Raw genomic sequence first — 19822 nt, 5'->3', positions numbered from 1 at the left:
GATACTTCGTCTTGTCCTCGTTTACCACCAGACCCATGCGCTTTGCTACCCTATCCAACTTGGAAAAGGCAGAACAGACTTCGCGGTTTTTGTTACCGATGATGTCGATGTCATCGGCATAAGCCAGCAATTGCACGCTCTTGTAGTAAATTGTTCCTGAGCGGTTCAGTTCTGCAGCTCTTATTATCTTCTCCAACATCAGATTAAAGAAGTCACATGAAAGGGAGTCGCCCTGCCTGAAACCCCGTTTTGTGGCGAACGGCTCGGAGAGGTCTTTTCCAATTCTGACGGAGCTGGTGGTATTGCTCAACGTCATTTTACACAGCCGTATGAGTTTTGAGAGGATGCCAAATTCAGACATAGCGGCGTATAGGCAACTCCTTTTAGTGCTGTCAAAAGCGGCTTTAAAGTCGACAAATAGGTGGTGAGTGTCGATCCTTTTCTCGAGGGTCTTTTCCAAGATTTGGCATATTGTGAATACCTGGTCTATGGTGGATTTGCCAGGTCTAAGGCCACACTGATAGGGCCCAATCAGTTCATTGACGGTGGGCTTCAGTCTTTCACACAATACGCTCGATAAGACCTTGTAACCTATGCTTAGAAGGCTGATCCCGCGGTAGTTGGCGCGAATGTCGGGGTCACCTTTCTTGTGGATTGGGCAGAGCACACTTAAATTCCAGTCGTCGGGCATGCGTTCATCTGACCATATTCTGCACAAGAGTTGATGCATGCACCTTATCAACTGGCAGGCTGTCAGCTCCAGCGGCTTTGTTGTTTTTCAGCCGCGTTATTGCTATACGTACCTCGTCATAGTCAGGCGGTGGAACGTCGACTCCGTCATCATCGACTGCGGGCTCGGGTTCTTCTTCTCCACAACTTTCCGTGCTGCTACCATTTAGTAGGGCGGAAAAGTGTTCCCGCCATAATTTAAGTACGCTCTGGACATCAGTTACTAGGTCGCCATTATTGTTCTTACAGGAGTGCGCCTGGTCTTTAAACCTTCCGTAAGTCGCCTAACTCTCTGGTAAAATTTTCGGGCATTCCTCCTGTCGGCCAGGATTTCAAGCTCTTCGCACTCACGTATTTCTGCCCCTCTCTTCTTGTTGTGGCAAATACGTCTCGCTTCCCTCTTCAGATCCCTATAGCGGTCCCACATAGCACGTGTTGCGCCCGATCGCAGCGTGGCCCTATAGGCGGCATCTTTTTTCTCTGCAGCTTCCTGACACTCCTCATCGTACCAGTTGTTCTTTCGGGTTCGCTGAAATCCGACTACTTCTTCGGCGGCGGTACTTAATGAGCGGGAAATGTGGTTCCACTGCTCGCATATGTCGGTTTGTTGAATAGTGCTCTCTGAGAGCAGGTGTGAGAGTCGAGTAGCGAAAGCGCTGGCTGTCTGTTGTGATTGCAGCTTTTCGACGTTAAGCTTTCCTTGCATATTTGGGCGCACATTTTTTGCTGCACAGAGGCGGGTGCGTATCTTGGCTGCAACAAGATAGTGGTCCGAGTCGATGTTTGGGCCTCGGAGTGTGCGTACGTCTAAAACACTGGAAGCGTGCCTTCCGTCTATCACAACATGATCGATTTGGTTTCTAGTTTTTCGATCCGGAGACAGCCAGGTAGCTTGATGGATCTTTTTATGCTTGAACCTAGTACTGCATACTACCATGTTTCGGGCCCCGGCGAAGTCGATCAGCCTCAATCCGTTGTCGGACGTTTCGTCGTGGAGGCTGAATTTTCCGACGGTGGTTCCAAAGTTCCCTTCTTTGCCCGCCCTGGCATTGAAGTCGCCAAGCACGATTTTGATATCATGACGGGGGCAGCGCTCGTACGTGCGCTCCAAGCGCTCATAGAAGAGATCCTTGGATGCCTCATCCTTCTCTTCCGTCGGGGCATGGCCGCAGATGAGCGAGATGTTGAAGAATCTCGCTTTGATACGGATTGTGGCTAGACGCTCGTCCACCGGGGTGAACGACAGTACTCGGCGACGGAGTCTGTCTCCCACCACAAGTCCAACTCCGAATTTGCGCTCCTTTACATGGCAGCTGTAGTAGACGTCGCAAGGCCCCAGACATTGTTTGCCTTGCCCCGTCCAACGCATTTCTTGGATGGCGGTGATGTCAGCTTTTGTCCTTACGAGGACATCAACCAGCCGGGCAGAGGCACCTTCCCCATTAAGGGTCCGGACATTCCAGGTACATGCCCTCAAATCGTAGCCTTTTAAACATTTGCCGTGGTCGTCATCATAAGGGGGGGTCTCATCCGAGGCTTTGCCTTGCTTCTTCACTGGAAGTGGTTTTTACGTGGCGGGTCCCAAGCCCAGCGCACAACCCATTGCTGGGACGGGGGTGGTTTCGCAGCCAAATACACGTTTATATAGCGAGCCGCTTGCTCCAAGCAGACACCCCCGCTTGCAGCCGCACCTACTGGTGAACAGACGCTGCAGACTTCAGTGAGCCCTTTAACCGAATAAGTCAGAGTGGCCCCACCCCCACAAGGCTCCACTCGTATTGGTTACCGCATCTCGCACATGGGTTGCTCACGTTGCCCAGAGTGCGCGAACGAGGACGCAAGAGTCGGGATTGAGTATAGCCATGCAACTGTAACTGCATACCCTGCGCAATGACTATACCCCATTACACTCCTGTTGTTTCACTACACATTTGAAATTAAGCTTTGAAATAAAGATAAATATGAAGATGAAGAAATAAATGATAACGATGAAGTAAAAAAAAAAGAAGGCAAAAGTGAAGATAAAGACGAAAATGGAGACAATGACAGATACATAAGGATTAGGGTAACTGAAAGGGTAAGAACATTTCTTGAATTTATGAAGTGAAACTTCTTTAGCGGCAGTTGGTTGGTTGGGAGTAAACTGTCAAATTCAAGGGGAATAATGCACATGGAAATGGCTCTCAGCGGTTTAGCGGTTTGAGAATAAAAACAAAAACAAAGAAGTAAATTTACACTTTAAGGTAATTGTGAAGAGGAATATGCAAAAATAAAGATATATATGAAGAAAAGGATGAGGATGAAGATCGATATTGTTATCGATATAAAACTCGATATTTTTATCGATATAATAATCGATATTGCTATCGATAAAATAATCGATGTTGTTATCGATACTGTTATTGATCAAATAACCGCTATTGTAATCGATATAATAATCAATATAAAAATCGATATTGTTATCGATACAATAATGGATATTGTTATCGGTATAATAATCGATTAAATAATTGATTTTGTTATCGATTTAGTAATTTATGTTGTTATCGATATGGACAATACTCGATACTGATGATTGTTATATTTATCGATGAATTAATCGATTTTGCAATCGTTGTATTTTTCTATATGTTTATGGATATTGTTATCGGTATTTTTATCGACACAGTTATCAACAGGGTTATCGATGTAATAATCGAAACATGGAATGTGAACACATTACATGACATCACATCACATTATATAACATGATATGAAGAGACATCATATGATATTACATCACATAATATGATATCACATCACACGATATCACTTGACATGACGTCATATTATATGACATCACATTATATGGCATGACATCACATGACTTGACATCACATGATATGACATCGTATGACATGACATGGCATTACATGACGTGGCATCACATGATATGACATCATATGGTATGACATCATATGGTATGACATCATATGACATGACATCAGAGGATATGACAACACATGACATGACATCCTATCACATCACATAAAATCACGTCACATCTTATTACGTCATCGCACCTCGTGAATAGAAAAAAAAAGGATATAAGCAAAGATGTGAAAGATAAAAACAAAGATGAAGACCAAGGTAAATTTACCGACTTGAAAACCAAAAACACCGTTGGAAAGGTAATTTTCTGTAGATGAGGAGAGATTTATAGTTTCGAAAGTGGTTGAAAATCGTCGTTTAAAAATTTCCATATTTGTGTATGGTTGTTTTTGCAACCTGTTCAATTTAAGCTGTTTCGCATTTTGTTTTACTTCGTATTTGAAATTAAACTTTGAAATGAAGATAAATATGAAGATGAAGAAACAAGTGATAACGATGAAGACAAAAAAAGGCAAAAGTGAAGATAAAGACGGTTGAGATAAAGGCGAAAATGGAGACAATGAGAAATACATAAGAATTAGGTTAATAGACTTGAAATTTTCCGATAGGAATCGAAATAAAGTCAGCCATAAAGGTTACTGAAATTTATCGAATACTCGAAGTTTATAATTATCGAAATTTATCCATGCTTATTAAGTTATCGCAACGTATCGAATTATTCAAACTGATCAATGTTTACTGAGTTTTCGAAATTTATAGACACAGAAACTTAGTTGTCCAAATTTACGGATAGTTATCGAGCTATAAAAATGTGTGAAATTAACGAAATTTGTCAAGTTAAAGAAATGTATCAAGTTATCGATATTTATTTAATTATCATTATTTATAGACTTAACGAAATTTATCGAGGTGCCGTAATGCATAGAGTTCTTTCAACTTACAGAGTTATCGATAATTATTGATCTACTGAAATTGGTTGGTTCAACGAAGCGAAGTTTATGGAATTTTCAAAATATATCGATTTATCGAAATTTTAAGGTAATATAAGCTTATCGATTTATCACTGCTTATCGAATTTAATCGTCTTAACAGAGTGTAACGAGTTATCAAAATGTTTAGATAGTTTTCGAAAAATGTGGAGATGTCAAACATAAAAATTTATAAAGGTATCCAAAGTTTTTACATTTTTGAGTTATCGAAATTTATCGAGCCATCGAATTTCACAGTTATTGAAATTGGTCGAGTTAACGAATTTTGTTGAGTTAACGAATTTTAGTGTTCTTGAAATTCATCGAACTATCGATATGTATCAAATCATTGAAATTTATCGATAAACTTGAATGTATCGGAACAATTCCAAGTCCTGCCGAAGTCCTCCAAAGACCTTCTCAGATAAAAAAAAATTAGTTACGTTTTAGCAGAAGATTTTCCGGTTAGTTTATTTGTACCGTATAAGTTTTGCTACGTGTTAAGTTAGAAAACCTCTCCAAGGCTTCTAAAACTATAAAAACTGTCGAATTTCGACAGTAACTGGCACTCTAGTATATTTTAATTCATTGTATATCATTAACTAGGTGAAACAAATTGATCAAAATGTTATTGTTTAACATACATACATACTCAAAATTACTCACAAAATTGAGGTTGCGGTAATTTTTTCAAATATTTGCAATGCTTTTTTTTATGAAATTTCTTTTATTAAAGTATGTATCTTGTGAAATTCTCTTGTCAAAATGAGATACCTTCACTTAATTGTGAATAAAAGCGAAACGCGTCCATCGATTTTCATGATCTATGTCTCATTTTGCTTAAAGGTTACGTGAGTTTGCGTGAAAGTAATACGACTTGCCTTTTTTTCCGTTTTGGATTTTTTATGAATTTAAAAAATAAAAAAATTTAATATTTTAGGCAAAAAATATTTTTTTTTCTTCATACATTTATTTTTACCGGCAAAACTGTTGATTATATAGAAAAACGTTATATGAACAGATTAAAGGAATTGTAATTTTTAATTTTTTTAAATTTGTTTGAGCAAAATCGGACTAGTGGTTCTCGAGTTATGTCAAAAAAAAAGACCACCAAAGGTGACAATTTCCCCTATATGATAGTTACTAACTTCAAATCGATATATCTCGATTCCTAGACGTGACCCAGGGAACGCCGGGACACGTATAATTTCTTTTTTAACGATATAACTTTCCACGGTAGTTTGAACCCTTCCCGATCACTGACCCCTACCATTTGTCTCACAGTGTTATTATACTAAAATTTAACGGGCTATAAAACTGCACAGCTTTTTTTAATTCGTATTAAAAAGTTTGCAATATAAGCCATATTTTAATAAAGAAATTAACAACAAAGTTTAGTATAAAAACATTGCAAATATTAGAAACAATTACAGCATACTCAATTTTGTAACTGTATATAAATGAGGCTGTTTTTTGAACGCAGTACATCTTCTAGATGTTATTGTTTAAAATACTTATATACATAAATGAGGGTATTTAACAAAAGCACCTATTCGGTATATAAATACATAAATGACGATTTTTTTATACATATTGGTTCGAATTCCCGTAATCAACACAAATAAGTAAATAATGAATATTAAAAACAAGTAAGAAAGTCTAAGTTCGGGCGGAGCCGAACATTAAATACCCGGCGTTTGGTACAAATTGTTAGAATGGTTACCCATATACATATATGTGATCATGAGTGGGCGGTGCCACGCCCTTTTTCAAAAATTTTACCATAGATGTATTTCTTGGTAAACAATTGTTGTAAGCATAAATTTTGAATAAATTAGCTTTAATATTTACTGATTTATCGAAGATTTTGTATTTCTCTAAATTACCGTTATATGGGAAGTGGGCGTGGTTATTGTCCGCTTTAGTATGCTGTACCAAGGCCAACAACTGTGCCAAGTTTGGAAGAAATTGGTGCGGCGTTTACCAAGATATACACATGTACACGTCATAAGTGGGCGTGGCTACGCCCATTTTCCAAAAATTTATAATATTCTTATTTTTCGTCTGAAAATTATTGTAAATATAATTTTTGAGTGAATTATCTTGAGTAGTTACTAAAATATCGCAGTTTTCGTACTTCTGGAAATTACCGTTATATGGGAAGTGGGCATGGTTACAGTCCGATTTCACCCATTTTCAACACCAAACTACCTTGGATTAATAGAAACCTACATACCAGATTTCGTTGAGATATCTCAATTTTTGCTCGAGTTATCGTGTACACGGACGGACGGTCAGACGGACAGACGGACGGACAGACAGACATGGCTTAATCGACTTCTCTATTCATTCTGAGCATTTATATATACATTTGTCTATATCTATCTCGATTCGTTTTGGCTGTTACAAACAACCGTTATGTGAACAAAATTAATATACCCGTGCAGGGCCGTAGCCAGAATTTTTTTTCTGGAGGGGGTTCTGGCAAAATATTTTTTTATTTTCACTTTTAATTCAACGTATTTTGATTAAAAGAAAAATACTGATACAAATAAAATATTTCAAACAAACAACAAAAAATATAATCGATAATCGCATGAGGCTATTGCCTGAAAATTTTAGCACATAGTGGCTTGTGCTACTATAATAGCACGGCCCAGTAATCATAGTCAACTTATGTACAGTAGTCCAGTGTTTTCCACTGGAATTTTAAAATCTATTACATTTTAAGACTTCCACCAAAATACCTCGCAAAAATATTAGGATTTACGTGAGCTGAACCATTTTGAAAATACCTCCAAAAATTTAGTTTTTTATTAATAAAAAGTTTTTTTAGATCTTTTTTTTGAATATACCTCAGATTACTTAACAGTTTAAGCTTAAAAAGTTTGCATAAAAAAAATTTAGAAAAATTTTTCTACGGAATCATAATAATGAGATTTCTGATGCTATTTTTGACCTTTTTTCAAAGACTGGTTTAAGAAAAACTTGAATAACTCAGCCAAAACCTTACCAATTTAGACTTATGAGGTATCGTTGGTAAGGTATTTTCTCTCCCTTTTAATTTATTTGCGAATAAGCTCATTCAAAGTATGAAAGAGGAAGGTAAGATAAACGCGTGTCATTCCATTTTGAATTAAGATGTGGTGGCATTTGATAAAAAAAAAAATTTGGGACGTGAATGAGTTTTTTTTTAAGCTTAAACTGTTTAGTCATTTGGGGGTTTTTTCCAGAAAATCCTTTAAGAAACTATTTTTATTCATAAAAAACTAAATTTTTAGAGGTATCTTAATATTTTTCCGCAATATTTTGGTAGAAGTCTTAAAATATGCTAGGTTTGGTAATCCCGCCAGAAAAACCGCTACTTTTTTTGTGGCGATGCAGTTTAATGTACAGTAGTCGAAAAAATTATAGCAGCACCAAGTTGTCAGAAGTTTTAAAATATAATTTTTTTTAACTTAATTTTGGTTAGTTTTTTATAGTTCATTCTTTAATAACATCCGTCTAAACACAAGTTTAAAGGCAGTGTCACACGATTGGTTATTTGCCAAAATTTGGTGGAAATCGTATCCTGTGAATACCCAAATGTTTTTCTTTATCCCAATCACGAAAATTAATTTATTAAAAGTTTATTATGAGTGCTAAGCGACGTAAACAGATTAGAATGAGTTAAAACAAAACACCCTTGTTGTCGCTTAAAAATGTTTATTTTCTGATATTCAACAACAATTGTTTGTAAAGTGTGGCGTTGCCGGACTTCTACTAATTCATGAAATGATGCCGAATTCATGGTTAACTTTCGTGTATAACTAAATTCATTAATTTGTGTTTATGCAGCCAATTTTAACCCAAATTCATGAAATGATTTCGTGAATTTGACTACGCATAAACGTAGTACCAGAGAGGGTCAGGGTTCGAATTCCACTGCAGGCAACATGCAATATAAATATTTTTTTTTTGGTTTTTATCTTGATTATTCACTTCACCGATGCTTTTTCAGAACGAACGCGGTCGTTTTTATATGCGCATAATTGAATTGAATATTTACCAATATACGGTACCTACTTTCGTTGACGTTTATAGTAAGATCAATTACGTTTCTGATTGATTTTAATATTTTTTCCCCTCAGTGTACGTAATACCATTGCAAAAATGTGTATATCGGACGTTTAATAATATAGAGATGAATCTAACTTAAAGTCTACGTTTTTGGAGATTTCATTATGCAATTAATAAGCTTGATAAGTATAATATGTTCTGTATATGGGTGTTTCCAGCGGAATGTCCACCACGACAAAAAAAATAAAAGTTTTATATCTAACGTATTTACGGGCCGATTTGTCTGCTCTTTAAAATATATACTGGCTATGTAAGTAGAATCATGTTTGCATAAAATGGTTTTCCTAGGTGGTGCCAAGGTCGAGATATTTCGAAAAACCGTATTTATGGTCCGATTTGGTTCGAATTTGGCGTATGTGGTTGAAACATAATAAATCATAGATTTCTAATAAATTGACCCTGAATTGGCGCTGAAATCAAAATATAAAGTATATTCTACATAAAATAAATGTTTTATTTGCGTTAAAAGTTAATTTAAAAGCAATATTAACAAAAAAATAATGATGGAAATTTATGTCACGTGACGCCACGTCACGTCACGTTTCACACTTGGGGTTGTAAAAGAGAATTGAAATAATTTGCATTAATTCAAAAAACTCTAAAAACAACTAGAATTGCTCCAAATCATATTAAAATAAGTTTCATGAAAATAGCCATCCACAATTCGAAGAGTTTTGCGATTTTGCAAGAAAAGAAAAAATCAACTTCCATTTTTTGTCACGTAACGACACTCTCTTTAAATGCTTATATTTCAGGACCAAGCAGTTCGATTGATTTCATTTTCCGGTTAAATATAGAGCTAATTATGTGCTATACAATGGCCCAAAAAAGTTAAAGAAAACAAATGGTATTTCTTTTTTGTATCACATTGAAATCGTACGCCTGTCACGTGCGCCACCATGGGAATGCCCATATCAGATAACCAAAGTTCCCAAATATGGCTAAGACTATGTTTAAACAGGCACCTTATTGGCAATTAAGAACCTTTTCACCAATGCAGGCCTTAATTGTTACACAATTTATCATACGAAAATTAAAATTATAAATTGCCAATTAATAATTAATTGGTAATCAATTTGTGTCAGATTCTCTATGCAACCCTGCTAGGTATGTTTAGTTTGACTTGGAGGTATGTTTATTGAACAAAGAAAAATCAGATGTTTATTTATGGTCCTCTTTTACAGCTGATATTCCATCAGGGATTGGAAAATTGAATTATAAAATTGTACCTAATTTACGGAAACTTTACCTAAAAGAAGATAGATGTACCTAAAAAGTAAATATGTATTTATATATAAAGAAAAATAGGAGGTAACAATTCCCATCGATGCCAATCAACTTCTGTACTCACATTAAACAAATTTTTGGCTATGAAAAGAATCTCTTGGAGCAGCGCGAGAGAAAACTATGTTGTAAAAAAGGTGAATCACTTTCCTCCTAGTTGTTCGATCTGACGTTTTAAAAAGAAATATTTTGCATCTGTCTGGCGAAATCAACTACAGTTGCGTTACTTTGACCACCCTTCTGTATCATTTGTATGCCTCTTCACAAAGGAGGGAAGCTATTCGACCAGTTGCCCGCACCAGAAAATGCATTGAAATGTCAGTAAAAATAAGAACTTATTTCCTGAGAAGCTATTTGGCTACGTTGCAAATGTACCTAAAATTGTGTGTTTATACCGAATGTGCTTTCAAACTAAATAAGAGTACGATTGTAACAACAACTGATTTCCTATCGCTAATTGGGCAGCTGACGTTGTGTGAACACCAAACTCAATACCGCAATTTTAAGATATGTGTCTTACCATCTGTCTTTTTGTATACTAACTGTATGAATTGATAAAACTTTGATTGTTTTCCCCCAAAATTGAAATTTTGAAATACTTCGTGCGATATGTACATTGTTTTTTTTTCAGATTTAGGACCACAGAGGCCAACGACTTGAGGAATTGTGTGCAACCCCAAGTGCTGACTGGGATAATGCCTTTGTGGTTTTTATTTTCGAAAATAGTCGTATTCTAAACCGGATGACAAGAACACAGTTGCATTTCTCCATTTCGAATGCCACATACCGCTGTTTTTGGGAAGGGGAAATACGAAGTTTCTTTCACTTGTGCACTTATGCTATGGTATGCGACTAACGGCACATTATCTTACACCCCATTGTATGCGCCATTATGTGGGAGCGACGAACAGCGAACTCGTGTCATACAGAAGCGCAACGCAAATCTCATTTAGTACGGTGCGTAAACCCCTCGTGAATGGAAGCCTTTTCGAACTAAGGCGCTGGTCAAACGATGTGAACGTGTCGCCTATCACTCAGCAAACCAGTACAGCAAAGCACAACTAAGTTTCTTTAGGTGAAAAAAGAAACAAATTTTACAATATTTAGTTGAATAAAAGATTGACAAAAATGTTTTCCAGTTGCATGAAAATTAAGTGAAAAAGTGCGGGAAGCAAAAAAGACCTGAAAAGAAAGCAGAATTTCATACGAAAAGCTGAATTTTTTTGCGCGTAGCCATTTTGCATTGGCGTTTACCCTTGTTGAGAAGGAATATTTTATTAAAAGTAACAATTTTGTGGTGGAATTTCGAATCCACTTAAAAATGAATAGTGCGTGAAAAGTTTAATGTAATTTGAGTAAAAAGTCCATTAAAGAATGCTTGTGCAATTATTTTTCTGAGGCACATATTTGAAAAAAGGAAGTTGGCCAAAAAATACCAATAGAATAGTGAAGCATGGAAAAAAGCCATTAATTTTCGAAATAAATATCTTTCGGCAGTGATGTGAATACATATGAAAATTTATGTGCGGAAATTTGCGGAGCATTGAATTGTAAGTCGTCGTTTCATATATTTCATATATTTCGTTTCACTTCTTTTATTCGGCTGCTGCTTCTATAGCGCTGCCCCACAATTCCGAATGAGAAAATCTCTGTACACCACAATTTCTTGTGTGCCAGGCGAACAAGGCAGTGGTGCAGAACGCAAAGACAAACAGCGAGGGTGGGGCAGGATAGGGCAGTGCACGCAAGCAGTCAAACATATCGCGACACACTGAACTTCTCGTCTACACTGGCTTCTTGCCGCACTCTTCTGCCCACACTTTTATTCTTCGCTTAGTCTTCACCGTTGGCGGCAGTGGCGTTGGCTCATGAATGAAGGGGCTGGTGCTGGCAGGTGTCCCATTAAGAGCTGAGGCGCGCCGCAATATGCCGACAATGGCACTCACACACACACCCTAACAATTTGTAATGTGATGCCAGTGATGGGAGTAAATTCCAACCCCTAATGACAAAAAACGAATTGATAGTAAGATATAGAAAATGAAAAAAATGAGTTATGCGGCGAATGAAAAACATTCGAAACTAATATTTTACGAAAAATGGCAATTTTCGAATGTTTAGTGTGAAAACGGAAGTGAACTGTTTTGGCATGCAGATTTTCGGAAATGCCAAGCGCTTTTCGAAAAGCAACGTTAAAGAAGAGGAAGTAAGGAAATAGGTAAAAGAGACAGAGAGAAAGAGAGTAGCGAGTACTTGGTTGAGAATGCGGTGAGCGCATGCTTCCGCGTGGGAGAGTGTGCGCAACAAAGGCAAGAAGAAGCAGCTTAAAAAAGAAAGATAAGAAGCACACACAAAATTGGTGCGATTGAGAGCGTGTGTAGAGATATTGGTAGTAAGCAGGAGAAAAAATGTATCCCACAGGGCAGCCAAGAGGACTGTTGTCCATTTCATGTCCATGTGATGCAAATGAAAGGATTCCATTATAGAGAGTGCGCATTTGGGAGTGGGAGAAAACTTTAGAGGTGTGTGTATGCGTGTGGGTATGCAGGCGCGCGCGTTCATTATACTTACTACTAAATGAGAATTGCATTATAATTGATTTCATGTTTTGACATTTCAAGGATTAAAAAGGAGTCGACAGTGTGCCTACATTTATGTATGTGTATGTAACAATGTAACTGTAAAAAAAAAGTATGGTAAATTTGGCAATGAATGTAAGCCTTCGCGCAAAAGGTGTTGGTGTGTGATGAAATGCGTTCCATTCGTGGGTAATAATTTAATGAATAAAATAAAAATATTTGAGTTTAATGGAATAAAGTCCGTTGCTGCACTTGCGCGGGACGAATACACTCAAGCAAGTGAAGACGAAGAGTTAAGAGTTCTAAAGATAACGATAAAAATATGGGGCGAGAACGGAAGTGTGGCAAACGGGTATATACACTCTAAATGCAAATATAGCCCATACACACTGGCAAACCAAGGTCGTGCATATTCCCCACCCATCCTCGAATGTTCCTGTTAGAGGAACACATGTGCCCAGTTATGACTCCCCATCGAGGAGTCGTGGAGTTCATGCGCCTTAGCTGAGGCAGTAACTGTGGAAGTAGGTCTGTCCGGTTGTTGTATGTCGGTGGGTGGTAAATTGGGGCATTTATGGAAATATAAACTAAACGAGTAGCTACCGTTCATTTGAGTTCTTAAGCATATGAATGCTCATGATCTAGGTAAATTAAATATTATGTTGTTACACTAGCATCAACACAATAGCATTAGCATCGGTAGTGAGTGGAGGGTGTGTGAGTATTTAGAAGCTGTGTTAGTGTATGTGTATATACTCGTACTTGTAGTTTAGTAGTAATACTACGAATGCTTGCACCAACAGCAACAATAAGAATAAGCGCACGCACACATTTGTCGTTACGCACTTACGGCCATATGCCCCGTTTCGAATACCTACTACCACTACCAAATAACGACAAGTGACCGAGGACAACTGCCGTTATGTAGTACGTTACAATAACGGTTTATCGTAGTACTCTTCTGTGAGAATGGCGTTGCTACTGTTTCTGTTGCTGCTGCATTCAAACAATATGGCCAAGTTTTTTGACAATATCTACGATCTGAAGGATGGGTGGTGTATAAATGAATGCAAGCATATACATATATTTACGTGGGTATGTACTTATGTATGAGTGTGTGACTATTTGTGGGCGATATAAGTCCACTGTAATGACAGTTATCAATTTTTCCCGCTCCTACCTACATACATATAAGTCCATGTCTCTCTGATGAAATTATGTGTGCTCATAAAAAACTTTACACCAACCTTTGTTTCTTGCGTTCAACTAACTTTCCGATCGTTTGCTTGATGATTGCTTTTTGTCATCAGTTTCTTTTGCTTCTCTTTTTTGGAAACTTAGCTGTTCGTCTTTTAGAATGCTTCAAAGCGGCCAAGTGTCATGTTTCTTTACATTTGGAAGCTTACCTAATTCTAAAGACGTATCAATGTACTTAGCAATTATTGTGTTTGAACTAGAGGTTGCAGATATTTGCGTACCTGTGACTTTGTTACGGTTACTCAAAAGTCACGGGTAACTGTTGTGACAACTTCTAAAAAGTCACCGTGACAGACTGTAAAAAAGCAACAGCCGCAATTATGTTTTGTAGTAGGATTGCTCCTTCCACAATAGCAGTAACAGTCACAGTCGCTGCTACAAACTGTGACTGTGATAAAGTAGCACTCGCAATTACATATCGAGAAACTGCGGCCAGTGATGTTAACCTTAATGACTAAAATCTATTAATGTTGTTTGATATTAGAATTTCACACCAAAACAAACGACGAAAATAGTCTGTGATGCCAAATAAATGAATAAAATGCCCTTAGTTCACTCGGTAAAACATTTCTGTTTTACAACTTTTTTGTCACTGTTTTTGTCACAGCCACGGGTGAAAATCACAGTGAGTGCAAAGTCACAGTCACAAATAACGTTGTTACTCAAAAGTAACGAGATCGCCCATCTCTAGTTTGAACTCCTTCTCCACCTTAACTAAACTTGCTGCACTTGTACCACATAAATATGCATTTTGGCCTATTTATTGCAGTTAATTTTTTTGAAAATTTAGTTCTTTATAAATATAAGTTTTGAGTTCTTCTTCTTGCTGCGGTACATACATACATACATATTTATTTTGGTTATTCCAAATGTTTTATTGCCGCCTCAGTGGGTATGTATGCACAGATATACGTATGTATATACAAATGTATACATATGTGCGTACGAGTAGTTTTTCGTACTTATCTGTGCTCTGCTCCTTCGAGAGTGTCCTTTGTGGTACAATGAGCATTAACCTGCAATAGCAGCAACAACACGAAGTGCCCAACAGTGATAACAATAGCAACAATCATACAAATCTTATATAAAAGTTGCTTCAATAGTTGTTATTGCTATTTGTGTTTCAATTAAAACTTAAATTTCCCCAAGCTACTGAATAGAAATTGGCGTTGGACATAGTATACTCAACATGACAGAGTGGCGGCTTTATTGAGGTTGGTCTGGTTGGTTCGCTGCAATTTCTTGCTGGCTGCCGCATTTCATGCCACTTTTCTTTCGAGCAGATCCTTTTAATATCAACCCAGCAAACAATTAGGTTTGATTTACATTTGAGAATGATTTGAAATCAAATGTGGAAATAAAACTTATTATAGGAAATGTATATTTCATATTTATTTTTTCTTCACGATGCACATATATATGTACATAACAAAAGAAAGAATTAATAAATTGGTCTTGAAGGGCTGCAGCTTCTTCAACCCGCGCAAACATCAAATCCACTATTTGTGGGCTTTCTCTTTGAAAAATTTTTTCTATTCATTGTTTTTTTTTCAATTGATCTTAATTTTATTCTTACAATTTTTGATTTAACTACGCATTTTTATATCGTTTGACATCATGTCTAAGTTCGGGTGGAGCCGAACATTAAATACCCGGCGCAAGTATTAAATATATGTTTTTTCACCTTTCCGAAAGCTACCGCTAGGTGGTAAGCTGGGGTGTATCAATTTTGAGTAAATTAACGTCCTTAAATTTCGAAATATTGCAGTTTCAAGCATTTCTGAAATTTACCTTTATATGAAAAGCGGCCGTAATTTTAGTCCGATTTCAATAATTTTCAACATTTTGCTTTTATTTTATTTTGCAAGCACAATAAAAGTACCGAGTTTGGTACAAATTGGTAGAACGGTTACCGATATACATATATGTGATCATAAGGGGGCGATGCCACGCCCATTTTCCAAAATTTTACCATAAACGTATTTCTTGGTAAAGAATTGTTGCAAGCATCAATTTTGAATAAATTATCTTTAATATTTACTGATTTATCTAAGATTTTGTATTTCTTTAAATTACCGTTATATGGGATGTGGGCGTGGTAATTGTCCGATTTTTTAAATTTTCGGCCATTTAGTATGCTGTACCAAGGCCAACAACTGTGCCAAGTTTGGAAGAAATTGGTGCAGCGGTTACCAAGATATACACATGTAACCATAAGTGGGCGTGGCTACGCCCATTTTCCAAAAATTTATAATATTCTTAGTTCTCGTCTAAACATTGTTGTAAATATCAATTTTGAGTGAATAATCTTTAGTAGTTACTAAAGTATCGCAGTTTTCGTATTTCCGAAAATTACTGTTATATGGGATGTGGGCGTGGTTATTGTCCGATTTTTTAAATTTTCGGTCATTTAGTATGCTGTATCATGGCCAACAACTGTGCCAAGTTTGGAAGAAATTGGTGCAGCGGTTACCTAGATATACACATTTAATCATAAGTGGGCGTGGCTACGCCCATTTTCCAAAAATGTATTATATAACAAAAATGAGTATAATATTCTTATATTTCGTCTGAAAATTATCAAAATTGAGTGAATTATCCTCAGTAGTTACTAAAATATCGCAGTTTTCGTAGTTCTGGAAATTACCGTTATATGGGATGTGGGCGTGGTTACAGTCCGATTTCGGCCATTTTTAATACCAACCTACCTTGGATTAACAGAAACCTACATACCAAATTTCGTTGAGATATCTCGATTTTTGCTCGAGTTATGGTGTACACGGACGGACGGACAGACGGACAGACGGGCGGACAGACAGACATTGCTTAATCAATTTCTCTATTCATTCTGAGCATTTATGTATACATTTGTCTATATCTATCTCGATTCGTTTTGGCTGTTACAAACAACCGTTATGTGAACAAAATTAACATACCCTTGTGCACAAGTGCGCTCGGGTATAAATATTTGATATCAAATTGAGATATACATTTTGCGCAAACGTTTGAAACTGTGTTTGCTGGGAATGCATTTAAAGGTTTTTGCTTGCTTTTTACTTCTATGTTTTGTTTTCGATTTGTGCAATCTTTCGAAATTCATTCACAACTTTTTTATTGTTTATTAGCACAAGAGCTACGGCCAGACCTTCATTATTTTATAAAGGCTGAAAGCGTCTCTATGTATGCCCCCAACACAGGTAATAACGAACCCAGACTATGAAATTTGGATTGTGGTGGCTTTGTGTTGGTAGTGTTGCCAGAACTTCGGCGTGAGAAAACGTCCCTCTTGGTCTGAAAAAACGTCATTTCCTACCCAAAAACGTCTTTTTCAAATGAATGTACAAAAAATTTTTCTCATTAAACTTTTATTGTATACAAAGGTACATATGTACGTAAGGTATATTAAAATGTCATTTCGACACAAGGCAAATAAATACAGGTAGAAGCCAAAATGACGTTGCTCTCATGAGAACCAAACCTTTAAACTTCAACTTGATTTTATTTTATTTCCTATATTTCGTTACGCTTTGAATGTCATATCGTTGTTTTTTTTTGAATGTTCGTTAATAACAAATTTTAATTTGCATTTGAATTTTTGTAGTGTTGTGCGGTTTATACTTAGTGTATGTGTTAAAAATGCAACACCTGAAGCGTTGTGTTTTATGTGGTGTTAAATATAAGGCAGATACCCCCAATTTTTTAACGTGCCTCAATGTCCTTCGCGTAAGGAACGTTGCGAAAGCAACTGTGGGCAGAGCTGCAGTGAAATGCCTTGCTGTGCGTTAAACATTTTAAAGAAGTAGATTCCACAAATACACCGGGAGGTACAGGAAAGGCACGTTTGAAGCCAAGTGCTGTTCCTATGACCCTTATGCCGAAAAGTCCCTCCAACAACACTGCAACTCATAAAACAAAAACAGAAAACAACATACACGTTTTTTTTCAAATTTTAACTAAAGAAAATAAATAAATAAGAATAAACTTCAAATATACTTAAAAACGTCAACCAGTGAAATGTATTTTTTTATTTTTCCTTACACACCCTCATTTTTATTTTTACTCTCCCGAAAACTTTGACTTTTGTAGGTTTGATGTCAATTTGGCTTCTACCTGTTTTTATTGTACCATGATTTCGACAGAGCACATTTAGAATTCATTGTAAACTGGTTTGAGATCGTTAATATAAAAATGATTTTATATTTACACTTGTGATCAGCTGATTAAGTCGTCAACATTTTGATCGATTTTGGCTGTTTTCTTTTGTTTATTTAATGTTTATTATTTTTCCATATAAGCCAAGCTCATTATATAACAAACAAAATATAAACCCACATTTCAAACTTTGTGCAAAAACTATAAAAAATCTGCAAAGTTTCAGATATATTTTCCACTTTTTATTCAGATTTTTTTAAATTTTTTTGATTATGCAGTTTGATAGCTGATTAAATTTCAGGGCAATAATGTGCAAGTTTAAAGGGGCTACATAATCGCGTTGATTTTTAATAATTTTTTTTCTTGTAGTAAAGGTGTATAAAACACCACCTCAAATTTTTATACCCGAGCGCACTTGTGCACAAGGGTATATTAATTTTGTTCACATAACGGTTGTTTGTAACAGCCAAAACGAATCGAGATAGAAATAGACAAATGTAAATGATCAGGATGAAAAAAGAAATCGATTAAGCCGTCTGTCTGTCCGTCCGTCGGTCCGTCTGTCCGTCTGTCCGTGTACACGATAACTCGAGCAAAAATTGAGATATCTCAACGAAATTTGGTATGTAGGTTTCCCTTAATCCAAGGTAGGTTGGTATTGAAAATGGGCGAAATCGGACTTTAACCACGCCCACTTCCCATATAACGGTAATTTCCAGAAATACGAAAACTGCGATATTTTAGTAACTAATGAAGATAATTCACTCAAAATTGATATTTATAATAAGTTTTAGACGAAAAATAAGAATATTATAAATTTTTGGAAAATGGGCGTAGCCACGCCCACTTATGGTTATATGTATATATCTTGGTAACCGCTGCACCAATTTCTTCCAAACTTGGCACAGTTGTTGGCCTTCGCACAACAATGGCTGAGAATTTTTAAAATCGCTCAATAACCACGCCTACTTCCCATATAACGGTAATTTTCAGAAATACGAAAACTGCGATATTTTAGTAACTACTGGAGATTATTCACTCAAAATTGATATTTACAATAACTTTTAGACGAAAAATAAGAATATTATAAATTTTTGGAAAATGGGCGTAGCCACGCCCACTTATGGTTACATGTGTATATCTTGGTAACCGCTGCACCAATTTCTTCCAAACTTGGCACAGTTGTTGGCCCTGGTACAGCATAAGAAATCGCCGAAACTTTTTAAAATCGGACAATAACCACGCCCACATCCCATATAACGGTAATTTAGAGAAATACAAAATCTTCGATAAATCAGTAAGTATTGAAGCTAATTTATTCAAGATTGATACTTGCAACAATTCTTTACCAAGAAATACGTTTATGGTAAAATTTTGGAAAATGGGCGTGGCACCGCCCACTTATGATCACATATAAGTATATCGGTAACCGTTCTACCAATTTGTACCAAACTCGGTGTGGTTATTGTGCTTGCCACATATAAGCAAAATGTTGAAAATTATTGATATCGGACTAAAATAACGGCCGCTTCTCATATAACGGTAAATTTCAGAAATGCTTGAAACTTCAATATTTCGAAATTGAAGGACGCTAATTTACTCAAAATTGATATACCCCGGCTTACCATCGAGCGGAAGGTTTCGGAAAGGTGAAAAAACATATATTTAATACTTGCGCCGGGTATTTAATGTTCGGCTCCGCCCGAACTTAGACTTTCTTACTTGTTTATAGTATAAAGGTCAGATTTTATATATTTTATTCGTAATAATATTAGAAACTAATATTAGCACGGTTCCTACCCCCTGGCAGACACCCTTAAACCATGATAAATTGTAGCTATACTTTCGTCATAGTATAAAAAC

General features: G+C 36.5%; 1 protein-coding gene across 5 annotated transcripts in view; it reads left to right on the top strand.

The window, feature by feature from the left end:
- The first annotated feature begins 10906 nt into the window (after positions 1-10906).
- The window catches only part of LOC118735312 (voltage-dependent calcium channel subunit alpha-2/delta-3), a 513712-nt gene continuing 504796 nt past the window's right edge, over positions 10907-19822 (top strand). For 4 of the 5 annotated variants that reach the window (XM_036464991.1, XM_036464993.1, XM_036464995.1 and 1 more), the window contains exon 1: positions 10907-11521. The gene's annotated coding sequence lies outside the window, so the exon portion shown is untranslated. The remainder of the gene's footprint in view (positions 11522-19822) is intronic. The other variant, XM_036464990.1, reaches the window with a different exon arrangement.

The sequence above is a fragment of the Rhagoletis pomonella genome, unplaced genomic scaffold, assembly GCF_013731165.1.
Source record: "Rhagoletis pomonella isolate Grant_MI unplaced genomic scaffold, Rhpom_1.0 Rhpom_scaffold_00003, whole genome shotgun sequence".
NCBI lineage: Eukaryota > Metazoa > Arthropoda > Insecta > Diptera > Tephritidae > Rhagoletis > Rhagoletis pomonella.
This window is presented reverse-complemented; position numbering and strand designations above follow the sequence as displayed.